Here is a 7,160-nt window from a genome sequence, read left to right on the forward strand (position 1 = left end):
AAGGACTCTCTCCATTGTAGTTTTCGGGAGTTACGGAAGGAGCCAAGTGTGGCTTACTTGGATCTTGTCCAACCACCATAGATTTCAACAGGGCAAGCTGCACACCAACACAGGCACCTTTTGATTGATTTCCATCAGCTCAATATCCCGATTGTCTGCGATAAAGTGTCACCTCAATGCATGGCAACAAACGATGGGTTGACCTCACCGACTTCGTCGATGTGACCGGTGATTGGCTGCTGAAGAGAAAACAAAGACCAACTGGGGGCCATCTCTGGGAAAACATTGGGATTTTATACAAATTTTTTCTTCTTTACACAAATTTTCAAAAAAAATTGATGGGTCTGAAAAAAAAATAAAAAGAATAAAATGTATAAATCAAAAAAATCGGGACATAAAACAAAAAAAAAAATTGCTAAAATAAGGATAAATAATGTCATTTTGCTGGAGCTCAGGATCATATAGTGAACCGATCAGAGTTTTTTGTTTTTTTTTAAAATGTCTGATCGTAACTAAACTGATAAATGCTAATAGTGACCTGTTGACCCAAAACCTTCCCTGGCCAGCCTCACCCACATTCACCTTGGGGATTGAACTCCCAGTTACACAACATCCCAGAAGTGCCTTGTTTTTCTGGCGATTACAGTAGGATGTAACAGACAAGTGAGAAAACATTTTTCTACACAAGTTTCCAGACTTCACAGGTTTCTCCTACAGTTGACAGATCTCACAAGCTACGCTCAAACCCTCGGGGTCTGCAAAAAGAAAACAGACTATGTCTTTAGAAGTGCAAGTTTCCTAATGATGGATTCCACACCATATACACAGGGAGGCCACACTACCAATATTCTAACAATGTCGTATAAATGCAGAATTAAAAAAAAAATTATTTGTTTGTTTTAGGGACATTCCTTAGGCCCTCGTGTAGGTTTAGTGTTAGCCGTAACAATGCATTCCATGCACTCTTGGGTTGATGCACTCTGACAAACAGTGGCCTTTAGCCGATGACCATAAAAGCAGGGTCATAGAGCATTTAGTGCCACAGCCGCAGGAACGTAAGATACCTCCACCAAAAAAAAAAAAAATTCCACCTCATTCTTTCCTTTGTGTGACCCTATTCATCCCATCCCATTGTTAGCTGCAAAGGGCAAAGTAGTTGGTGCCCTAAATTGTAGCCTCGGTCTAGTGCTGGGTGTAGTCATTGTAGACATTAATAAAACCTTAATTTAAACAGATGTTCAATGACTTTTTTTTCTCTCTTAAATACACAAGCACACTTAATGTGTGTTTGTTTTAAGCCGGGATTAGGCGCACTGCTGCGATCCTGCTGCAATTCTCAGTAGGCCTTGGCAGCTGTAAAACTAAACAGTCACCCCGGATAAAATAAAGTAGTTATCAAAAAATACCAGTGACATGAACACAAAAATTAAATAAAACACGTGCCGTTTATAAGCCTGGTGGCTTCTCATGTGGCAGAGAGGCCTACGGACCTCTTTGGGCACCAGGTCCCCAGCTCGACCTCTGCACCCCCTAAAATTGAACCCTGTTTAAGTAGATACTAGGAGGAATCACAGAAGCATGCAAGTCTGGACTAATTCACCAAAGGATCCTCAGGTTCCTTGAAAATTATGGACTCCCAAGAGTTCAGCAGAAGACTACTCCATTTGGAGGTGACTCTAGAGCCAATCACTTGTCTCTACTGGGTATTTTTTTATGAGATGATTCAAAAATAATCTATTAGATCTTACCGATGATCCGTCCTGTGTGTACAATGAGAACTACAAAGATTATGAAGGAATTAATAATGGACGTGGAGATGTTCGGTATAAATGGCCCATGGAAAGACCAAGGAACCCTAGAGTGAAGCTGGAAACTAATATGTTGACACCCAAAGAACCATTATAAACCATAGTAGGTTTATGAAAAGTTCAGAGGACTCCGAAAAATACAAAGACACTGGGAAATAAAGAACCATGTGAACCCATATTGTCGTGGAACCGCAGTTTGAAACTGCACTGATGCAACTGGTAGACCTAATGGTCATGGGACACCAACCATGGCGTCTTCCAAAAGAGTGCAAATCACCTATTTCAGATCTCACTGCTCAAGACATTACCTCTAAAACTGGTTACAGATGTGACATGTATCACTAGGACTCTGCAAAACCAAGGTGCACTTACTTATTACAGGTCTCTCTCTAACACAATTATGTGGAGAACTACTTTTGCTACTGCCCACCCCAAAAAAAATATTCAATCAAAAGGCTTCACAAGTCTTGCCCCTAAAGTGACAACTTGGTTCCTCGCATTTGTCCAATGTGCACAAATATTTGTAATTGGCACAACTTTTTGAACTTTTGTTGACATCTATGGAAGCTCAATGGAAGTTACAGGACTCGTGTTTTTTTCAATTTTTTTTTCTTTTCCACCAGTGTTCCCCTTTGCCAGTCATTGCACTGGCGGTCTTCCCCACTTTTGATTACATGGTCTGGTTTCCATCCTAAGAGCATTGCACCGTGCTGCACTTTTCTATGCCTTATCTACATCCAACAGTGCTTTCCATGACCTACAGTTCTCACTCTACCGATCACGTTTTCTCTTCTCCAAGACATCTCCCATGCTGCCCCCATACTAGGGAATGTGTCCCCTTGGGCAGTCACACCAACCTCTAATTGATATGTCTAAAAGCACTTAAACTAGCCAAACACAGACGCTAGATGTAAATCAGACCAGTTGATTTCCATCAAACCGTCTAATGTGTATGCAGGCCTCTTAACTCTAATGGCACATGTTGAGGAGAGATAAGAATTGGGCTGTTGGATTTCAACAAGCCTGATCCTTTTGTTCTCTGGGGGTTAAGCCCCTGCCCTAGAGTTGTCTGGCAACGGCTTACAGCCCTCTCCCGTTCAGGGCACATGCACGTCTGGCCAAGTTGAATGTGCATGTGTGCAGCGAGGGGTCAGAAGAGAAAGCAGACAGGTATCACATGTGTATGACCACTTACAGGTGTCTATGAGTACCGATAGGCCCAACCAGCCCTCCAGGCTCAAAAAGAATACCTAGAAGTTGGTGTTACACCCATTCACGTCACATCTCCTGCCTCCATACAGATGACATGTTTGTACAGCCCAAACTTGGGCGAAAACAGATTTCAGCCCTTGCCTTGTCGTAAAGTCCTGTCATAGCTCAGCTTCAATTGGTCTTTCAATACTCATTCACTAAAAATCAATAAGCTCATATTCCTTTGCCCTATAGCACCCTATAGATAACGTCATCTAAAAACACTAGGGAAGCCATTACGTTTATGGGAGAAGAGGGACAACATCAGAGAACCCGGAAAAAAAAACTATAAACACCAGGAGAACATGCAGATCTTCTCCTTGGTCAGATAAGTACCTAAGATTCCAGTGCAAGGCAACAGTGCTAACCACTGAGCTGCCATACCGCCCCAATACATATCAGAACATACGGTAATTCAAGGCAATTTTATGAACATTGATATAGATGGTGATTTAGAACCAAAGCAAGACAAAGTTTTGTCAGAGAACATGTAGTCTAATCAGCCTTTATGTCTCCCTTTTTTGAAAACATGAATGAAGGCAAAGATCATGACCATTACAGTCCCACCAGGGCTTGTCACCCAGTGTCCTAAACTCCGGAGGGTTATTACAGTAATATGTGAGTTAGGGGAGGGTGTATCACCGAGAACCTAAGAGGAGTAGGATAGCCAACACATCCAAAGAAACAGCAGGTGGATTCAAAAGGTCACAGGTCAGGTCAGGAATGCGGGCCTCAGGGTTGAGAAGAATAGGATCTGCTATCTGGAGATCTTCCACGTGTTGTGCTTATCCTTCTAGGAGTCACGAGCACTGTGTACTTGTTGCAGGACTGAGCCATTTTTTTATATAATATTAAGAAATTGATGGATCTGACTACGCACAGGGCATCTTTGTAGTCTGTAACCAAGGAGACACACGTCTGGATACACCAAATGGTGGGACATATAGGCAAGAGAAGAAATGTTAGGATAACTGCACTGCATGTGACGTTATAAATTCTATTCATAAAACGGGCGCAAATCATATGATAAATTCTGCCAAGTGACAACTATGCAGATTATTACAGGTATAATCATCATCCAGCTTTCCTCGGTGCCAAATCAGTCTAGTAATGTGCATATATGGGATTAAGGAATATATCGCTGTATGCTGAGAGAGTGTGGGAAAGCTGGGTGACAACGTATACGTGGAAAAATGGGCAGCGTCCAAAAACATACAAGAATTCTGTTTGGTCTTAAAGGACTTTGTTACCGATTGCAACCAATCATAGTGCAGCTACCATTTCATACAGCTGAGCTGTGATTGGTTGCTAGAGGCAACAAAGAGAATTTAGAAGTTTAGACCCCTAGCAACCAATCACAGCGCAGCTTTCATGTTTCAAGAGCAAAATATGAAATGAATGCTGCACTGTGATTGGTTGCTATGGGTAACAAGGTCGATCTCCCATACTTCAGAGACCCAATATGGCCGTCATTTGGCTCCTGCAGGGTTTGTCACCCAGCTTACCTGCCTAAGGGTGCTGCTACACTCTTGGGGTCATTTATCAAACTGGTGTAAAGTAGAACATAGACCATATGTTTTTGAGCACCTGGTGGTGATTTCTGGGGATAAAAAAAAAAAAAAAAAAGCCAGAACATTTCTGCCGCAGTTTTTCAATTTGAAGCCCTGGACCTGCTAATGGTGTGGCCCAATTGGCTAGCTAAACCGCAAATGGACCATGTACTAAGAAAGGGCATACAGCATTAAACCGCCAGCTGATCGACCGGCTGCGCAGCCCTCTATTGAAAATAATGGCCGTCAACGTTTTTTTTTTTACGTGGAATCAGCACTAAAGAAATGCCGTGTGAATAGGATCTAAGGGGTCAAAGAACATCACTATGAAAAAATATAAATGCTTCCATGCCACACCTGGAGCTGCAATTTTTGCGCCAAAAAATAAATAAAAATGGTGCAGAAACATGGCCATGGGGACTGTACATAGGAGCAGCAGGAATGTCGGAAAGATGGGAAGCGTGTTGTAACCAGAGAGGTGCGGGGTCTCTACAGCCAGTGCAGACTTGACTGATAGTTAACAAAGGACACGGTAAAGCCGTGAAGCGGTGGGCGGGCCGCCAGTGTAAACACACACAATGTACAGATCCAGGCAGAACGCGCATCATCAGATGCAAGGAACAGACATGTCCTAGCACAGATCTGCACCAGGCGACAACATGCTGTCTGGGGTTTAACCCCTCCACTGCCGAGGGCAGCGCTTCCAGAAGATCTACATCCGCTTCCTACAAAGAATACGATTAACCCGTCCGAGATAAAATTCACGTCTTATGTAGACGCACCAAACAGCAGAGCTGAATTTGTCATTTTGTTTGCGCATTCGTCGTATTGGTAGACTTCAAGGCAGTCCTCTAGGAAACCACAGATCACAGTGATCTCCCCGTCAGTTTCTGTCAGATCAACGCTGCACTGACAAACTCAGCCCTGCTACATTTAGAATGCTAAAGAAGCAGCTCTAATGCTCCTTCCCATTAAGGGGGGGGGCAAGGTTATTAAAACATCTGCTTTCTTCCAGAAACAGCGCCACACTTGCACATAGGTCGTGTCAGGTACTGCCGCTCAAGAGAAACTGGAGCCAATGGAGTTGAGCTGCAATACCACACGTGACCTGTGGAGAGGCGTGGCGCTGTTTTGGGAATGAAACAGCCCTCTAACATGAAGGGATAATGAATCTACGTGCATGATGCGGCGAAAATAAATAAAAATCTGGGTAAATTAAATGTAAATCACTGGCAGTCATGTACGGCTATAATATTGTGCATTATTATTATTATAGCACCATTTATTCCATGGCGCTGTACATATGAAAAGGGGCTGTCATGCATAAAACAAGTACAATAAGCATGGACAGGACGACTTACAAACTGGTACAGAAGGAGAGAGGACCATGCCCACAAGAGGTTACAATCCGAAAATCTATTCCGCAAACCCGGAACCTGTGCGACCTTAGCCATTCGCACAGAGTGCAATATAAATACATTACAGCGTTAAAATTCAGTACCTGGGTACCGATCTCGCTGAGGGCCGAGGTCGGTCTGTTGACATGCACTATATGGATCTATACTAGCACATGTATAAAACCGCCATCTGCCACAACCTCAATTCCATCCCCTGCCTGGCAATTGAGACCCCCTACAAAAAAAATCTACTCTCGCCCATCAGAGCAATAGTCGAAATGCAACAGGAGTCTCGCCGTACTGGAAAGCCTCTGTAGTGATGTGATCTTTGACCCAAAAAGTAAGCCAAAAATTTTGGGAAGAGGGATTACAGCGAGACACCTGCCCGCAGGAAGATCAGTCATTCAGAAAATGGAATCCAATTCTGCGATTTCACGTTGCCCCCATTTTGGGGCTGCCCTGGGCATGTGGCTACTCGCCCAACCATGAAGTATGGAGAAAGGCCATCAGACCTGAGCCAAGTGTGCACTTACCTGCATGAGTCTCCTGCCCAATGCTGCACACTCCTGTCCCTAATAAAGCACCAGAAGCCGCATCCAAAAAAATAATAATAGAAGAGGACAGTCTGCAATCAAGTCTTCTCCACCAGACAGTAAATCACCCTCCAACTGTAGCAGATCCCCAGCTTTGAGTGGATCACGCCTCGCTCCCCAGCATCAGATCATCTCCATCCAGAATCAGGTCTTAAGAAGGCATCAGAAGCTCAAAAGTTTGGCTGCAAACTCTGCAAAAAGAAGGAGGAATAAAGGGGGGGGGGAGGAGGGATCTGCAGAACCTGGGTTGAGTCACAGGAGGAGGGGGAGGAGGAGAGGCTGGAGGGTGTGCCTGGGACTTACACTGTGCCTTGGTGTGAAGTGCATTAGATGGACACTGCTGCTGATCCTTCCTTCTTACATCACACCGCTGGAATGCCAGGAATGTGCAGCCACTGGGGATGTTACTTGCTTTCTTATTAATCAAAGGGAAGGGGGATACACCGAGCAGCCCCCCTCCTGGAGGGAAGAGGTAGAGCAAGAACCTGCTGCACTTAGGGGGGGATTGTGTGCAGGAAATTGCAATTTGGACTGTATGAAGGAGTTAAAAACTGACTTTCC

The 7,160-nt window shown here is 44.1% G+C and overlaps 1 protein-coding gene across 1 annotated transcript in view; it reads right to left on the minus strand.

The window, feature by feature from the left end:
• PTPN14 (protein tyrosine phosphatase non-receptor type 14) overlaps positions 1 to 6,780 on the minus strand; it is a 105,619-nt gene extending 98,839 nt beyond the window's left edge. Inside the window, exon 1 of the mRNA XM_040430424.1 lies at positions 6,540 to 6,780. The gene's annotated coding sequence lies outside the window, so the exon portion shown is untranslated. The remainder of the gene's footprint in view (positions 1 to 6,539) is intronic.
• Between the last annotated feature and the right edge of the window lie 380 nt (positions 6,781 to 7,160).

Source organism: Bufo bufo, chromosome 4 (genome assembly GCF_905171765.1).
Source record: "Bufo bufo chromosome 4, aBufBuf1.1, whole genome shotgun sequence".
NCBI lineage: Eukaryota > Metazoa > Chordata > Amphibia > Anura > Bufonidae > Bufo > Bufo bufo.